Source organism: Triticum aestivum, chromosome 6A (assembly GCF_018294505.1).
Source record: "Triticum aestivum cultivar Chinese Spring chromosome 6A, IWGSC CS RefSeq v2.1, whole genome shotgun sequence".
NCBI classification, from domain to species: Eukaryota; Viridiplantae; Streptophyta; class Magnoliopsida; order Poales; family Poaceae; genus Triticum; species Triticum aestivum.
This window is the reverse complement of record NC_057809.1, coordinates 549,786,802-549,805,284: the sequence shown is the minus strand read 5'-3', so window position 1 is coordinate 549,805,284 and position 18,483 is coordinate 549,786,802.

The following is an 18,483-nucleotide window of genomic DNA, read 5'->3' as shown; positions in this document are numbered from 1 at the left end:
GATGTTATGAACGCCTGGTAGGTGCGTACTGATGATTACTCCCTGGTTCAGTCCGGCATGCTTTACAACTTAGAACCGGGGCTCGAAAACCGTTTTGAGCAGCACGGAGCATATGAGATGTTCCAAGAGCTGAAAATGGTTTTCCAAGCTCATGCCCGGGTCGAGAGGTATGAAGTCTCCAACAAGTTATACAGTTGTAAGATGGAGGAAAACAGTTCTATCAGCGAGCATATACTCAAAATGTCTGGGTTGCACCATGCTTGTCTCAGCTGGGAGTTAATCTTCTAGATGACTCGGTCATTGACAGGATCCTCCAGTCACTTCGACCTAGCTACAAGAGCTTTGTGATGAACTACAATATGCAAGGGATGGAGAAGTCCATTCCTGAGTTATATTCAATGCTGAAATCAGCGGAGGTGGAAATCAAAAAGGAACATCTCAAGTGTTGATGGTGAATAAAACTACTAGTTTCAAGAAAGGCAAGGGTAAGAAGAACTTCAAGAAGGACGACAAGGGGGTTTCCGCGCCCTGTAAATCAGTTGCTGGGAAGAAGCCAAAGAATGGACCCAAGCCCGAGACTCAGTGCTTTTATTGTAAGGGAAATGGTCACTAGAAGCGGAACTGCCCCAAGTACTTAGCGGATAAGAAGGCCGACAACGCCAAAGGTATATGTGATATACATGTTATTGGTGTGTACCTTACCAACGCTCGTAGTAGCTCCTGGGTATTTGATACCCGTGCGGTTGCTCATATTTGTAACTCAAAGCAGGAGCTGCGGAATAAGCGGAGACTGGTGAAGGACGAGGTGACGATGCGCATCGGGAATGGTTCCAAGGTCGATGTGATCGCCGTCGGCACGCTCCCTCTACATCTACCTACGAGATTAGTTTTAAACCTTAATAATTGTTATTTAGTACCAGCGTTGAACATGAACATTGTATCTAGATCTCGTTTAATGCGAGATGGCTACTCATTTAAATCCAAGAATAATGGTTGTTCCATTTATATGAGAGATATGTTTTATGTTCATGCCCGTTGGTCAATGGTTTATTTTTGTTTAATCTCGAATGTGATGTTACACATATTCATAGTGTGAATGCCAAAAGATGTAAGGTTGATAATGATAGTCCCACATACGTGTGGCACTGCCGTCTTGGTCACATTGGTGTCCAATGCATGAAGAAACTCCATGCAGATGGACTTTTGGAGTCTCTTGATTATGAATCATTTGACACATGCGAACCATGCCTCATGGGAAAAATGACCAAGACTCTGTTCTCCGGAACAATGGAGCGAGCAACCAACTTACTGGAAATCATACATACTGATGTGTGCAGTCCAATGAGCGTTGAGGCTCGCGGCGGCTATCGTTACATTCTCACACTCACTAATGACTTAAGTAGATATGGGTATGTGTACTTAATTAAACACAAGTCTGAGACCTTTGAGAAGTAGAAGGAATTTCAGAGTGAGGTAGAGAATCAACGTGACAGGAAAATAAAGTTCTTACGATCAGATCGTGGAGGAGAATACTTGAGTCACGAGTTTGGCACGCACTTAAGGAAATGTGGAATTGTTTCACAACTCATGCCGCTTGGAACACCTCAGCGAAATTGTGTGTCCGAACGTTGTAATCGCACACTATTGGATATGGTGCGATCGATGATGTCTCTTACCGATCTACCGCTATCATTTTGGGGTTATGCTTTAGAGACTACCGCATTCACTTTAAATAGGGCTCTGTCGAAATCTGTTGGGACGACACCATATGAATTATGGTTTGGAAAGAAACCTAAGCTGTTGTTTCTGAAAGTTTGGGGATGCGATGCTTATGTCAAGAAACTTCAACCTGAAAAGCTCGAACCCAAGTCGGAAAAATGCGTCTTCATAGGATACCCTAAGGAAACTATCGGGTATACCTTCTACCTCAGATCCGAAGGGAAGATCTTTGTTGCCAAGAATGGATCCTTTTTAGACAAAGAGTTTCTCTTGAAAGAAGTAAGTGGGAGGAAAGTAGAACTTGATGAGGTACTGCCTGTTGAACCGGAAAGTAGCGCAGCTCAGGAAGATGTTTTTGTGGTGCCTGCACCGACTAGAGAGGAAGTTAATGATGATGATCATGAAACTTCAGATCAAGTTGCTACTGAACTTCGTAGGTCCACGAGGACATGTTCCGCACTAGAGTGGTATGGCAACCCTGTCCTGGAAATCATGTTGTTAGACAACGGTGAACCTTCGAACTATGAAGAAGCGATGGCGGGCCTAGATTCCAACAAATGGCTTGAAGCCATGAAATCCGAGATAGGATCCATGTATGAAAATGAAGTATGGACTTTGTCGGTGTTCTAGGAACGGGGGTCCCGAGACTTGCCTGCCTGCGGCCCACAGCGTGGCCAAGCAGCAGGTCGTATGGCCCATCTTCATCAACAAAGCATCCAAGACCATCGCGAGGGTCCAAGCCTCGCGAGGCGGATGACACAAGACCTCCTCTGGAGTGGCCTGGTCAGGCAGGCTCGCGAGGAGCGGGGATATCAAGGCGAGGCAAACCTCACGAGGCTCTCGTGACGTGAGCCCTGACAATCGACACCAGGCGGGCGCTAGGCGGGCGCCAGCGCGCGCAGCGTCCTTGTTTCCTCTTTGGTGCAAAGGAGGCAGCCGCAGCCGTAGAGTACCCAAGCCTCAGGCAAATGTTGCCATTTCGGTGCAACAAGACCAAGACCAAGGACTGCAAGACGGAGGTCATCGTGGAGCCCAAGACGGCGTCACCACCAGAGCTTTGTGCAGGCGAAGACTACTTTTGTCAGGATGGCTTATACTAGCTCTCCCCCTTCGAATTTGCCCGCCATTGTTGGCTCCCTTCCCGCTCGATATTTGGGAAGAGGACCAGGGCCTCTATAAATAGGACTAGCCACCATAGTGGATAGGGAGAGAGAGGAGAGGATGGGATCTTAGCTCGGAGAGAGACCCAGAGATAGACACAAGTCCGAAAGCACAAGAACACCTCAACCTCAGGAGGCTGTTCTTCCCTTGTACTGTTCATCATCAGCCCAAGAGGCAATCCACCACCACCACACTGGAGTAGGGTATTACACCACAGCGGTGGCATGAACCAGTATAAACCCCGTGTCTTTCCGTGTTGTGAGTTCGTCGAGTTCGTCCGCAAGATCGTAGCGAGCTAGAGTGTAGATCGATAGGAGGGAAAGACTTCGCGCACACCCCAGTGTTCGAACCTTAAGGGTTAGCCGGACACCCACATCCGACATTTGGCGCGCTAGGTAGGGGTGCGCTGTAGCTTCCCTTCCGTCAGTCCGTCGCTCTGTCGTCTCCATGTCCGACGCTCGCCGTGCCCGAGCTGAGCGTCGGGCTTCCCTCGCCGCCCGCGTCCCTCAGACGACTCCCGTCAGAGGGCCGCCTCGTCATTCTCCGTCCCCCGCCGCCAACGCTACCACCGGCCTGGTGGGGAACGAGCAGCAGGCGTCCTCACAGCATCCTTCGATGCGGCAGGACGGCCGCACCACTACTCCATCACTCACCACTGCTGGTTCTTCGTCCCACGCGCACCGCGCTCCCATGGAGGCGCGGGCCACGCTCATCGCAGCGAACGAGCTCCTACGTTACCGCCCCATCGACAACCTCTACGAGGAGTGGCTCGACCGAGTCGCCGAGCTCATCCGTGCCGCAGGGGGCTCTCTTGGCACCAAGGCGTGCGCCCCCGAGGTGTGATCCACCGCGCCCGGTGCCCGCGTGTGAAGAAAGAAGTTGCCAAGAAATCCCACGGACGCGAGAAGCTGCACCGGCGCTCCCCGCGCCACCTCGTCAAGACCGCGTACCGCATGTGGCGGCGCAGCGCGGACCCCACCAAGACCAAGTTCCACCTCTGAAGCGGGCCTCGGCAACCACGGCCGGCTGCCGCGCCTTCACCCCTGAGTTGCGTAGCATCACCTGGCCAGGCAAGTTCAAGCCAGATCTACCTCCTCGATACGACGGCACCGCCGACCCCGCAGAGTTCCTGCAGCTCTATGAGTTGAGCATCGAAGCGGCCAACGGCGACGAAAAAGTCATGGCGAACTGGTTTCCCATGGCTCTCAAGGATGGGGCCCGCTCCTGGCTCCTGAACCTGCAGCACGGCTCGATCTCCTCCTGGGACGAGGTGCGTGACTGCTTCGTCACCAATTTCCAGGGCACTCGCGACCGCCCACCGGCCGTGGGTGATCTACGCCGCATCAAGCAACAGCCAGGAGAGACACTCCAGAAGTACATCCAGCGCTTCAACAGCATCCGCCTCAAGACCCCCAAGGTCACGGACGAAGCCATCATCTTTGCATTCTCAGGCGGCGTCTGTGACATCAAGATGAAGGAAGAGCTGGCCATCCACGAGGAGCTTTGCACATCTTAGGAGCTATTCAACCTGGCGACCAAGTGCGCAAGACCTAAGGAGGGGCGCCTCTCTCTCCTTGAGCTGCCAGCTGCAGGAGTGGAGGAGAAGAAGGCCAAGGCTAAGGACGTGAAGCACAAAGAGGCAGTGGTGCTCGCAGCGAAGCCCGACGCCAAGCGAGGCAGAGATCAGCCCGAGTCATCCAAGAACAGCCGTTGAAAGTGCAACTATCCCTGGGTGGTTTTGGTAATTCCTAACAACATATAGCTCATTGAGCTAACATTATTCCAAGATTAATATTTTAGGAAAAGCTCAATGAATGGCATGGCATGGATGAGGAAAGTGGATCCCTCAAAATTCTAAGGACAAAAAGTTTGGCTCAAGCTTGAAGCTCAAGACTCTACATTTTATATTTTAGTGATCCAAGATCACATTGAGTCTATAGGAAAAGCCAATACTATCAAGGAGGGATGAGGTGTTGCTTAATGGCTTGCTTGCTCAAAATGCTTAGTGATATGCTCCAAAATCCTCAACTACCTTCCCACATCCACATATGACCTAAACCAAAAGTCAAACTCGGCCCCACCGATTCTTTCTATCCGGCGCCACCGAGTTTCAAATGTCATAGCCACTGCCACAAACCCTAGGCAAATCGGTCTCACCGATAGGGATCTCGATCTCACCGAGATGGGATTGTAATCTCTCTGTTTCCCTTTGTAATGTTTCGGTCTTACCGAGATGAGCGATCGGTCCCACCGAGATTGCAATGTAAACTCACTGTTTCCCTTTTGTAACATTTCGGTCTCACCAAGATGAGCGAATCGGTCCCACCGAGTTTGCTTGACCAACTCTCTGGTTAGCTTATTACCAAAATCGGTCCCACCGAGTTTGTGTAATCGGTCACACCGAGATTACGTTATGCCCTAACCCTAACCATATCGGTCCTGCCGAGTTGCATCTCAGTCCCACCGAAAATCCTAACGGTCACTAGGTTTGCTGAATCGGTCCGACCGAGTTTAACCATTCGGTCCCACCGAGTTTGGCAAATTGTGTGTAACGGTTAGATTTTGTGTGGAGGCTATATATACCCCTCCACCCACTCTTCATTCGTGGAGAGAGCCATCAGAACATACCTACACTTCCAATACACATTTTCTGAGAGAGAACAACCTACACTTGTGTTGAGGTCAAGATATTCCATTCCAACCATATGAATCTTGATCTCTAGCCTTCCCCAAGTTGCTTTCCACTCAAATCTTCTTTCCACCAAATCCAAATCCTGTGAGAGAGAGTTGAGTGTTGGGGAGACTATCATTTGAAGCACAAGAGCAAGGAGTTCATCATCAACACGCCATTTGTTACTTCTTGGAGAGTGGTGTCTCCTAGATTGGCTAGGTGTCACTTGGGAGCCTCCGACAAGATTGTGGAGTTGAACCAAGGAGTTTGTAAGGGCAAGGAGATCGCCTACTTCGTGAAGATCTACCGCTAGTGAGGCAAGTCCTTCGTGGGCGACGGCCGTGATGGAATAGACAAGGTTGCTTCTCCGTGGACCCTTCGTGGGTGGAGCCCTCCGTGGACTCGCGCAACCGTTACCCTCCGTGGGTTGAAGTCTCCATCAACGTGGATGTATGATAGCACCACCTATCGGAACCATGACAAAAACATCCGTGTCTCCAATTGTGTTTGAATCCTCCAAACCAGTATCTTTATATTCTTGCAAGTTGCATGCTTTACTTTCCGCTGCTCATATATTCTTTTGCATGCTTGCTTGAATTGTGTGGAGATTGCTTGACTTGTGCTAAGATAGCTAAAATCTGCCAAGAACTAAAATTGGGAAATGGCTAGATTTTTATTTGGTCAAGTAGTCTAATCACCCCCCTCTAGACATACTTTCGATCCTACAAGTGGTATCAGAGCTTTGGTCTCCATTTGCTTTGATTTCCATAGCTTTTGGCGGTCATAGCCTTGGTTTCACAACCTAGGAGAGTATGGCATCTGGCGAGGGAAATTATCACCATAGAGGTCCTTACTTTGATGGTACTAATTTTGCTAGTTGGAAGCATAAGATGAAAATGCATATTCTTGGACATAACCCCGCCGTTTGGGCTATTGTGTGTATTGGCTTGCAAGGTGAATTCTTTGACGGGAAAGAACCGAACCGTGAAGCCACCGCGGAAGAGTTGAAAATGCTGCAATACAACGCTCAAGCTTGTGATATCCTCTTCGACGGATTGTGCCCCGAAGAATTCAACAAAATCAGCCGTCTTGAGAATGCAAAAGAAATTTGGGATACTTTGATTGATATGCACGAAGGTACCGACTCCGTCAAGGAATCCAAATTGGATGTGCTTCAAAGTCAACTTGACAAGTTCAAAATGAAGGATGGTGAAGGTGTTGCTGAAATGTACTCTAGGCTTGCTCTTATCACAAATGAGATTGCCAGCTTAGGGAGTGAAGAGATGACCGATAGATTCATCATCAAGAAGATCCTAAGAGCCTTGGATGGAAAATATGATACCGTGTGCACATTGATCCAAATGATGCCCAATTACAAAGATCTCAAGCCAACGGAAGTCGTCGGAAGAATTGTTGCTCATGAGATGTCACTCAAGGATAAAGAGGAACTTCACAACAAATCAAGTGGTGCTTACAAAGCCTCATGTGAAGCCCCCACATCATCGAGTGAGAAACAAACCTTGAATGAAGAATTGAGCTTAATGGTGAAGAACTTCAACAAGTTCTACAAGAGTAGAAGCAAAGAGAGAAGCTCCAAGTCAAGGTCCTACAATGACAAAAGATCTTCTAGTCGAGAGCGAAACTGCTACAATTGTGGAAGGCCCGGACACTATTCCAATGAGTGTACGGCCCCCTACAAGAGAAGAGAAGATTCTCCCAAGAGAAGAAGTAGAAGAGAAGAATCACCATCTAGAGAAAGAAGGAGTAGAGATGATCGTTATGAACGAAGACCCTCACAGAGAAGCAAGGATTCGGAAAGAAAGGACAAGTCATCAAGGAGATACACAAAACGAAGACATCAAGCTCATGTTGGTGAATGGGTATCCGGCTCCGACTCCGACAACCACTCCGAGAGAAGTTATCACTTCGACTCTGAATATACTCAAGATGAAGGTCTTGCTGGTCTAGCACTTGTGACAACCAACTCCTACAACATATTTGACTCACCAAATGAAGGAGTTGGAACATGCTTCATGGCTAAAGGCCCGAAGGTATCACACCCCGAGTATGTTGATTTCAATAGTGATGAAGATGACTTGTTAGGTGATGATGATTTACTTGTTGACAACTCTAGTGATGAATACTGTGATGAAATGCAATTAATCATGCTAATCAAGATAAAACGAATGACAATTATAAGGAGAAGATTGAGTCTCTAACTAAAGAACTAAACACTCTTAAGTTAGCTCATGAAACTATCTTAGGAGATCATCGAGAACTTTTAAGGACTCATGAGAAATTACGCTTTGAAAAGCTCAACCTTGAGCAAGAGCATGAGTTCTTAAAAGCAATCAATGATGATCTTCGCAAGAAAAGCTCTTCTTACATTGCCAAGCGTTTACTCTTATCCACTTACATGCCTCAAGCCAAGTCTAGTAACAAGAACAAGAAAGATTCTTCCTCTAGTAGTAACAATAATCATGCTAAATCCAATATTGTTGCTTCTAGTAGTTCTCTTGATTCCACTAATGATTCTCTTAGCCAAGTTACACTTGAGCAAGAAAATAGCTTATTGAAGGGAATTATAGACAAAGGTGTTTACAAGAGCCTTGCCGGAAGTAAGCAATTCGAGGAAATTGTACGCAAACTAGGAAGGCACCGGAAGAATCAAGGTGTTGGTTTTGAACAAAAGTTCAATGCCAATGGAGTTGAGTGGGAAGAATATCAATACCCCAAGACGAAGTTTGTTCCTCAACAAGAGAAGTGTGATCCTACTTCTTTCAAAGGGACACAAGCTCAAGATGATCTTCCACCACAAGACCACAAGCAAAAAGGCAATGATAAGCTTCAAGAGGAAATTGATGCATTTGAAGAAGCTCCTAAGGCCTTGGTCAAGTGGGTTACCAAGACTACTTCAAGTTCCACTTCATCAAGTACAACTACAACACCAAGGATTCCCATCAAGATGGTGTGGATCCCGAAGAATAACTAGAGAGTTCTTGAGGGTGACTCCGCCAACATACTTCACTCTTATCATCTTGGCAAGAACAAGTGCAATCAACTTCCACATCTTGCACTAGTTCAAGGAGTCACAAACCCTCTTGTTGGTAAGACAAGGGACAAGGTAACCTAAAAGCTTTCATGGACATCATCTTGTGTGTGCATCACTCTATGTATATGGATATCCTTGTTTGTTCCTTGTGGTACTAACCCGTGTAGGTATTGAAAGTGCAACTCACTCCAATGGATAGCTCCAAATGATCTACATCAACATTGAGCATCCACATCTTCAACATCTACATGAAGTCATCATCGACAAAACCCAAGGTTAGTTCATCCCTCTTAGGGGTGCTCTCACATCTAGGGGGAGCTTTACTCTAAGAATTGAGCTAAAGCAACTCTAATGGTGTGAACACAACAATGCTTTATGTAAAAGTGGTAACCCCACTTGTGCTTAAACGATGAGTATGACATATGATCAAATATTCTCATTTGACTCCTAAGTCAATATACTCATATATAGATGACCTAGTCATCGCAAATTGTTTGATAGATGCTAGAATTGGTTGTGCATGCTTTGCCACATATTTCAATTGCCATTTTATTTTGTGAGCATCTTGATTGCATATTTCACTCATTGAGGACATCCACTGTTGTTTTGATTGATTGTTTTTCTTTTCTTTTGCCAAGTGGATGGACAAGAATGCCTAAGAACCCTCTCTAGCTATCTATGCTTTTCTCGTCTCAAACTCAATTCATGCTAAATCACAAAATTTGATCAAGTCAGATTCGAACCACTCTGTGTGAGGAGCACTCAGAGTCCCCGATTTGTCATAGACTTAAACTTCCAAAACTTCTTTGTGCTTTTCGGTCTGACCGATTCCTCCATTTCAGTCATACCGAGATCACTAAGTCAATCTAGGTTTTCAATCTCGGTGCAACCAATTTGAACCTTTCGGTCACACCGAGTTTCAGTAACTGCTTGCAGTTATGAATCTCGGTGCCACCGAGTTGTTCCACTCGGTCACACCGACAGGGTCGGGCTCTATATACTCATGGGCAAAATTTTGGAAATTTCTCTGAAACCCCTTCGCCCGCGCATAGCTCGCTCTGCCTCCTGGGTCTTCGGATCGTCCTCCTCGTTGCCAGCCGCCTCCTGTCGCTGGTCTCCGCCGCCGTCAACGAAATTCTTCCCCGCCGTTGCCGCCATAGCGAGTTCATCGCCGAACTAGGGTATGGACTCGATCACAGTGCTATCCCCGTCCGATTCCTAGCACATTGTGTTCATTATGATTCTTACCACGATTTAAACGCTTCTATCCAGTCAAAACACTCCGTAGATTAGAGTTGAATTGAAAATTTAGGGTTAGGTTTCTGTCGAAACCATCTCGGACCATCCGAGTTGTGGAACTCGGTACCACCGATTCGGCTCAGGCCATTGCACATGTAATTTTCGGTCTGACCGAGAATTGCAAATCGGTGTGACCGAGTTCAGGACTTTGTGAAACCCTAGCAGTCTCGGTGCCACTGAACTGTGACTCGGTCTGACCGAGTTCACTAGTTTAGGTTCCAACAGCTGCTTCGGTATCACCGAGTTTACAAATCGGTTGATCCGAAATGCTTTCTGTGGAAAACTAAAACTAAGTTTTTGACTCATTCTTTTGCAAAAACCTCTGCATTTTGTGATGCTCATCCACTATCTTATCTATATCTATTCACAGGGTCTGCTGTCAGTGTTTGCAATATGTCTGATCAGAGTGACAGCCAGAACCGGTCAGAGGAGCAGGTTCACCTGAGTGAGGGCACTAGTCCCTCTAGCAGTTCAGATGATGGTAGCAGGAGCACTCCCAGCAACTTGCCCAAAGCTGCCACCAGAACAAGGAAGAAGAAAACTTCAGAGTCTGAGGATGAAGACTATGTGGCAGTTGAGGATGAGGCCACTTCCAAGAAGAAAGTGGTTAAGAAGGAATATAGCACTGCTGCTGCCACCAAGCCAGGCATGAAGCAAAAGGTTCCTGCAAAGAGAATTCTGATGTCTAAGGCTAGAGCATCTACTCAAGTCCCTTTGGGATCTGAACCCAAAGAGGCTGCTGCAGAAGGGAAGAAGAGGAAGGAGAGGATCAAAAAGACCACTGCTAGAGTGCTTGGGAGATCCTCAATCATGAGAGATTCTGAAGAGGAAGAGGAAGAAGAGGTTGCTGCACCAGCACCTAAGGCCTAGATGCTTATGGGTGATGCTATCAGGATAGGGGCTGCTTCATCAAAGCCCAAAGAAGCACCCAAAGCAGCCTCCAAGCCCAAGAGTGCACCTAAGAGGAATACCAGGAGTATACCAGCTGCTGAGAAGAACAAGGCCCCAGTGCCTGAAGTTGCTGCTGATGAAGATGATGAAGGACAAGTCCTGAGGAAGCTCAAACCCAAGATTCCAGACCACAATGATGCTCATCCTGTGGCTGAGAACATGAAGATCAGGAGAGACCCAGGACTGAGGAAACGGAGAGAGATAGATCCATATGCTACCAGGAGAAGGACTGCTGTTGATTACAAGTTCCACACAAAGGAACAACATGACTTCTATGAGACAGTGTTGTTAGACAAGAAGCCTATAGTGTGTGAAATGAGGTGGGTCGACTGGAAGTATATCAAGGAAAATGAGGAACACTATCCTAGTGTGTTTGACAACTTCGGTGCTTGTGGAGTCGCAGACTTTGTTGGGCAGAAGCTCACAAAGTGGAATGAGGAGCTCATAATGCAATTCTACTCCACAGCACACTTCTATCCAGATGGCAAGATAGTATGGATGTCTGAAGGTACAATGTACCACTCAACTATTGAGGAATGGGCAAATCTGATCAATGCTCCTAAGGAAGAAGAAGATGACTTGGATGTCTATGCCAAGAAGAAGATAGATCACAACTCTATGGCAAACATGTACAAGGAGATTCCTGAAGATGATCTTAAGACTCACCAGTTTGGGTCAGTAAAACACTTGCTGTCAGGGCTGCCTACAATCAATTGGATCCTTAGGCACACTCTCTTGCCCAAGTCTGGTGATCACAGAATGATCAGAGGCCATGCAATTAACTTGCTACATATATTTGATGTGCCATAGAAGTTCAAGGTCATGAGCCTTATAGTTGAGACTATCAAGAGGACTGCAGCAGATCAGAAAAGAAGTTGTGGATATGCCCCACAAATCCAGGAGTTGCTAAACTCAAAGGTGGGCACAGGCACATACCTGTTGGATAAGGAACACATGCCTATCTATCCAGACTTCAAGGACAACAATGTGGTTATGAATGAGAATGAACCATCATCAGTACAAGCTCAAGAGAAGAAGGAGAAAGCAAAGAAAGAGAAGGCTGCCAAGATGCCAACTCAAGAGGAGGCATCTGAGTACTTTTTGAAAAGCAAGCAGGACCAGCTTGGTTATTTGACAGCATCAACTCTAATGATTGAGAAGGGGTTGGCCACCCTAACTCAAAACCAGGAGAGCCTGGAAAGAATCATGGAACAAAAATTCTATGATTTAGATGTCAAAGTAACTGAGATTCAGTCAGTTGTGGAGCAGCTACAGGATGACATGCAGGAGAGGAAGGGCAGAACAACCACTGATGCATTTGCGAGAGTACCTCGAGCTCAGAGATCAACTGTAGTGTCAGTAACAGACACCAGAGCCACTTCATCTGCACCAGCTACAGCTTCAGTGCCACCAGCTCCAGCACCTACCCCAGCAGCTCCATCTACTTCGACTGAAGCCTTCGTTCCTGGAGTTCTCCGAACACCACCACCTGAAGACCAAGCCTGAGAGATTTTTTAGTGCTATGCATTTTCTATGAACTTTTTGGTAACTTGTTGCCAAAGGGGGAGAAAAATGTATAGATCATAGGCTTCGAGAGAGAGAGTTTGCTTTTGTTCTCTCTTGTCTTCTTGGTTGAACTTTGGTTGCTTTTGATTGCTTGAGATATTATGCTATTATCTGTGAGACATTGATGATCATGTGGTTGATCATAAGCTACACTTATGCTTGTTAGATGATATTATCTTACTTATCCTTATATGATCATTCACTTTGCTTGGTGATGAGTGCATGTATTTAATTCTTATCATTTTGAGCGCTCCACCAAGATGTATGTGACATGGAAGAGTAACCCATGATCCTAACTCATTGTGCATTTGTAGTCCAAAGCAAATCTTAAGATATGCACAAATTTAGGGGGAGCTCTTGCTTTTCACATACTTCTCAAAGCGACAATATCTTTCACTCTTATTATCATTTGTCGAAGCTTTGATCTATATGTTGTCATCAATTACCAAAAAGGGAGAGATTGAAAATGCAACTATCCCTGGGTGGTTTTGGTAATTCCTAACAACATATAGCTCATTGAGCTAACATTATTCCAAGATTAATATTTCAGGAAAAGCTCAATGAATGGCATGGCATGGATGAGGAAAGTGGATCCCTCAAAATTCTAAGGACAAAAAGTTTGGCTCAAGCTTGAAGCTCAAGACTCTACATTTTATATTTTAGTGATCCAAGATCACATTGAGTCTATAGGAAAAGCCAATACTATCAAGGAGGGATGAGGTGTTGCTTAATGGCTTGCTTGCTCAAAATGCTTAGTGATATGCTCCAAAATCCTCAACTACCTTCCCACATCCACACATGACCTAAACCAAAAGTCAAACTCGGCCCCACCGATTCTTTCTATCCGGCGCCACCGAGTTTCAGATGTCGTAGCCACTGCCACAAACCCTAGGCAAATCGGTCTCACCGATAGGGATCTCGGTCTCACCGAGATGGGATTGTAATCTCTCTGTTCCCTTCGTAACGTTTCGGTCTTACCGAGATGAGCGATCGGTCCCACCGAGATTGCAATGTAAACTCTCTGTTTCCCTTTTGTAACATTTCGGTCTCACCGAGATGAGCGAACCGGTCCCACCGAGTTTGCCTGACCAACTCTCTGGTTAGCTTATTACCAAAATCGGTCCCACCGAGTTTGTGTAATCGGTCACACCGAGATTACGTTATGCCCTAACCCTAACCATATCGGTCCTACCGAGTTGCATCTCAGTCCCACCGAAAATCCTAACGGTCACTAGGTTTGCTGAATCGGTCCGACCGAGTTTAACCGTTCGGTCCCACCGAGTTTGGCGAATTGTGTGTAACGGTTAGATTTTGTGTGGAGGCTATATATACCCCTCCACCCACTCTTCATTCATGGAGAGAGCCATCAGAACATACCTACACTTCCAATACACATTTCCTGAGAGAGAACCACCTACACTTGTGTTGAGGTCAAGATATTCCATTCCAACCATATGAATCTTGATCTCTAGCCTTCCCCAAGTTGCTTTCCACTCAAATCTTCTTTCCACCAAATCCAAATCCTGTGAGAGAGAGTTGAGTGTTGGGGAGACTATCATTTGAAGAACAAGAGCAAGGAGTTCATCATCAGCACACCATTTGTTACTTCTTGGAGAGTGGTGTCTCCTAGATTGGCTAGGTGTCACTTGGGAGCCTCCGACAAGATTGTGGAGTTGAACCAAGGAATTTGTAAAGGCAAGGAGATCGCCTACTTCGTGAAGATCTACCGCTAGTGAGGCAAGTCCTTCGTGGGCGACGGCCGTGATGGAATAGACAAGGTTGCTTCTCCATGGACCCTTCATGGGTGGAGCCCTTCGTGGACTCGCGCAACCATTACCCTCCGTGGGTTGAAGTCTCCATCAACGTGGATGTACGATAGCACCACCTATCGGAACCACGACAAAAACATCCGTGTCTCCAATTGCGTTTGAATCCTCCAAACCCTTCTCTTTACATTCTTGCAAGTTGCATGCTTTAGTTTCTGCTGCTCATATACTCTTTTGCGTGCTTGCTTGAATTGTGTGGAGATTGCTTGACTTGTGCTAAGATAGCTAAAATCCGCCAAGAACTAAAATTGGGAAAAGGCTAGGTTTTTTATTTGGTCAAGTAGTCTAATCACCCCCCTCTAGACATACTTTCGATCCTACAGTCGTCCGTTCTGCGCCTTCCACAACCTGAACACCCACAACACCAGCGACTATAAAGAGCTCAGAGCCATACGGGAAGGACGCTTCGGTCGACACCCCGAGCGCAACGACCGGGGCTACAGCCGCGGAGGAGGACGCAGAGGCGGACGCTGGGACGACTGTGGCCCGCGCCAGGAGTGGCGTGACCGGCCTCGCGAGGACCGCTGGCAGGACCAACCTCGCGAGGGCGCCTGGAGGGACCCGCCTCATGAGGATCGCCCCCAGGGCAACATCGGTCTTCCCCTGTTGCCGCCACCAAGAAGGAACGACGACCACCACCAGGATGAGGGGGCTGGGGGCTTCCAGGAGCCGCGTGCGGTCGCTTGCATCTTGGGCGGTGCTCAGGCCCCAGCCTCTTAGCGCATCTTCAAACAGTTCGCTCGCGAGGTGAATGCGGCGCTCCTCAAGCTCGAGGCCACGCGCCCGCTCAGGTGGTCCCAATGCACCATCGCCTTCAACTCGGCCGACCAGCTCAAGTGCGCAGCCACCGCTGGCACACTCCCTATGCTGTGCTCCCCAGTCATCAGCAATGTGCAAGTCACCAAGACTCTCATCGCCGGCGGCGCAGGGCTCAACGTCCTATCCGTCGACACGTTTGACAACCTCCAAGTGCCCTATGAGCAGCTCCAGCCAACCAAGCCTTTCTTAGGAGTGACCGACGGTTCCACCACACCAATAGGTCAGGTCCGCCTGCCTGTAACCTTCAGGGAGCGCAAGAACTACCGCACCAAGCTCATCGACTTTGACATCGCGCACATCCGCCTACTGTACAATGCCATCCTCGGGTATCCAGCACTGGCCAAGTTCATGGCAGTCACTCACCACGGCTACAACGTTCTCAAGATGCCAGGAAGCGGGGGAATCATCACGGTCCCATGTGAAGAAAGGGATGCGGTGTGCTCCCTTGAGCGCCTTCCAAGCCGCAGCAATCGACAACCCTGACAGCAGAAGTGAAGGCCCTCCGGAGACCATCCCCAAGAAGAAGCTGTCGCGCCACGCAGGACCCCAAGAAGATGGCGTCACGTCGGGAGCCTCGTCAGGATCAGCGCCCGCTCCAGGGTCGCCTCCCTCCACCGCATAGGAAAGTGTTCCCAATGCTCTCCTCAGGCAGGGCTCGAGGGTTCTCTTCTGGAGAGCCTCAGACCTTGCCAACCTCACAGGGGAGGCGCTTGGGCACCACTTGGAAGCGTGCTTCATGGCATGCTTTCCTCAGGAGAGCACATGGCAAGGAGTGCTCACCACCCAGGAGTTCATCACCAAGACCACCCAAGAGCTACAAGACGCGAGAGCCATGCGCGGCGATAATCGCTCACCGAGCGCGGCTCACCATCCAGGCAAGGGTGCTGAACTGCGCGTCTGCATCGACATCCCACGGCTCAACAGGACCGCATCTCAGGAATGCTTCTGGCCATCACATGCGGGCCGTTGTGAGGGTCCACCACACAACTACGTTCACGTGCCCTTCGGCTTGCCGAGCGTGGCGTTGGCCTATCAGCGCAACGTGCGGCAAGTCCTGGTGGCTCAGGAGACCAGGTTCCACGCTGTTCTGGAGGAGATGGCGACAGTCTTCAGGGATCCTCCTGAGCCCCCAGAGCCTCCTGAGGCTCAAGGTCCCGGTGGCTCATGAGGAGCCGTTCCTTCAACGCGTGGCTTCAGCTGCACCAACTCTACTTTGTCTACAGAACCAGGTGACATCTTCCAAGTTCATTTAAGCTGGGAGCACCCCTCGGGCTGCATTATTCCCAGGCTGCGTGGGTCCGTCCCTGTGGCACGTATCCCTTCTGCTTACGTCTCTAGCTTACCTTGTTGGGGGAGCCCCATGGGATGCATCATCCCCACGCCGCTCGGGTCAGACCTAGTGGCAGGTATCTTCCTACATTTATCCAAGTCAATCTGTTCTTCATGCTTAACCTGCCAACTGCTATCACCTGCTCGATCATCGCCTCCCTCGGGTCCTCCACACAGGCACGGCGCTGGTGCATGGGTCCGTCCCTGCCACGACCGACAAATCTGAGTGGTCAAGCTCTGGCTCGCGGCACGTGCCGTGCACGTCACCTCACCAGGTCCTCAGTGCCTTCACTTCATCCAGACCAACCAGCGGCAGGCAGGCGGCAGTAATGGCAAACCATGTTTCTTCTTGTGCCCGTACACAGGAACCCCGCAGGAAGGATAGCAGGCGGCACCACGAGTCTCCTTTTCTCTCGTGCGATTCGCTTGCGCGTTAAAAGGGGGGCTACTAAGCATCGCGACTCAGGAGCTCTTACTGGCTCTCTAGCCCTCACCCCCTGGCCTTGACCATGACATCGTGACCTGGCATACCAGTGGCGGCTGAGCTCGCTCGAGGGCTGGGACCTAAGGAAGTAGAGCATTAAGAAAAGCTCAGGAGAAGGAAAACTCATACGGACCGGCCTAGCTATGTCGCGTAAGTTGGTGCGTAGCCCTAGCGCAACACCCAGAATCATCGCGAAGTCAGCAAGATAAGTCTCACCCTCAGATCAGCTAAATAGTTGGGCCTAGTAGTCGCTCGCATCATGCCGCAACGGGCGCGTAGCCCTAGCGCAACACCCGGAATCATCGCGAAGTCAGCAAGATAAGTCTCGCCCTCGGATCGGCTGAATATTTGGGCCTAGTAGTCGCTCGCATCATGCCGCAACCCCGTTGCGGCCAAGTCATCTTCCTTTCTTTCCTTACCATGGCCGCTTGGGCGCTAAGGGGGACCTCCTGAGCATCGCGCCTCAGGGGCTCTTACTGGACCTCGGGCCGCGCACCTCATGGCCTTGACCACGGCATCGCGACCTGGCATACCAGCGACGGCTGTAGCCGCCTTGGGACCAGGACCCGTCAGCGTAGAGCAACAAGCTATCGTGAGGAAAGAAAGGGGGACCGAGCCTTAATGGGACATGCATTCATCAAATCTTCTTAACAAGGAAAGTAAGTACAAAGGCATTGCAGATCCTTACATGCCCCCACAGGGTGATTCATGATTCTTCGCAAGAAACAAAAGCTGATGCTAAGGGGAATCCTATCTACATTCTCCCGTGGCGGACACCATCATCAACAGTGGGCCAAGGGAGGCCGACGCCAACCCCATCCAGATCAACGACGGGGTGGCCGGACGCCGCAGCCCTGCTCCGAGCATGGCGGGAGCTCGGGGGGACGTAGTTGTCGTCGCTCGTCTTCAGAGTCTCCTAGAGCTCAGGAGAACTGCTGGACTCCCAAGGGCTGCTGCTGCTGGAGTGGACGCGAGCGGAGCGCGCACCAGCCTCGCCTTCTTCTCCGGAGCAGCACTCCAGGCAACGGCCCTCGGCGTCGAAGACCTTGAAGAAAAGCGTGGAGGCGCCATCGTACTCGAAGTGGATCGCGAGGGCGCCCCTCGCACGACAGACCCGTGCGACCTCGCCCCAGCCGCGAGTCATGAAGATCTTGCCAGTGGGGACCGCTTCGATCTTTGCTCCGATCACCGGAGCGCCGCAATCGGCATGCTGTAGCCAGAGCTCGAGAGGCCCCCTCGGCAACATCAAGTCAGAGAAGAACCATGGGAAGCGGATCCAGGAGCTCGGAGGCATCGGCGCCCACAGCACCAACTCGCGCGAGGAGTCCACGGTGTGGACGGCACGCGTCGCCATGGCGCGGCGACCCCGGATGCGGCCTGGGTGGCGCTGCTCGTCATTTCATCCTCCCGAGCCCTCGGCTTGGGCGTACAGGGGTAGCGGGTACCCCGGTGGAGGCCGCTCGCACAAAGGCCTCGCCACCACCTGCATTGCTGCTTCATCACGGTGATGGATCGACCTCTTCTTCGGCGGGAGTGGCTCCGGGACATCCCGGGGGGCTTTCCCCTTCTCTTCAATGGAGAACCTTCTGATAGGCGCCATTGGAGC